This window comes from Chrysochloris asiatica, unplaced genomic scaffold (assembly GCF_000296735.1).
Source record: "Chrysochloris asiatica unplaced genomic scaffold, ChrAsi1.0 scaffold00225, whole genome shotgun sequence".
NCBI lineage: Eukaryota > Metazoa > Chordata > Mammalia > Afrosoricida > Chrysochloridae > Chrysochloris > Chrysochloris asiatica.
In genome coordinates, this window is record NW_006408743.1 from 3422732 (window position 1) to 3423485 (window position 754).

Genomic DNA, 754 nt, shown 5'->3' on the forward strand with positions numbered 1-754 from the left:
TTTAGTATGTTTCTTATATTGGGAAAATGTAAGTGCTGAGAAATGAAACAACTTATTTATAATTTACTTTAAAATACTGCCATTATATAATATGATGAATTTACTTTTAGAAAAATAATAACTCAACATTGTACATTTTGGAAACAATAAATCAAATAATTAAATAAATTATAAAAATCAGAAAGTATCAGTATAAGTGAAGCTTATCAAATTATCCTTCTTCTCTAGCGCTACCAATTATCTGTCAGTTTGTCATACTGTGGTGGCTTACATGTTGTTGTGATTCTGGTAGTTGTTTCACAGTGTTTAAATACCAGTAGGTTTATCCATGATAGACAGGTTTCAGCTGATCTTACAGACTAAGACAGACTAGGGAGAAGGAGAGACCAATGAATTGAACACTATTAGACACCACTAGAATATTGAATATTAAAACAAGATGAAGAACATCAAATATTGACAGATACAGTGCCAGAAAATTAGTCCCTCAGAAAGGAAGGCACTCAAAGTATGCCTGGGAAAGAACTACTTCCTCAAAGAATAGTTGACCTTGTTGATGCAAATAGAGTAAAGCTATTGGGTACTTCATTTGCTGATGGTCAAAATTCAAAATGAGGAAAAAGCTATAAATATTTGTTAATAATTGGAGCATGGAATGTTGTTGTTGTTGTTGTCAGGTGCCATCGAGTCGGAACCGACTCATAGCGACCCTATGCACAGCAGAATGAAACAATGTTCAATCCTGGGCCAACCT

The 754-nt window shown here is 33.4% G+C and overlaps 1 pseudogene; it reads left to right on the top strand.

Moving 5' to 3' along the window:
• Window positions 1-754, top strand: part of LOC102813505 — a 54145-nt pseudogene that overhangs the window by 23312 nt on the left and 30079 nt on the right.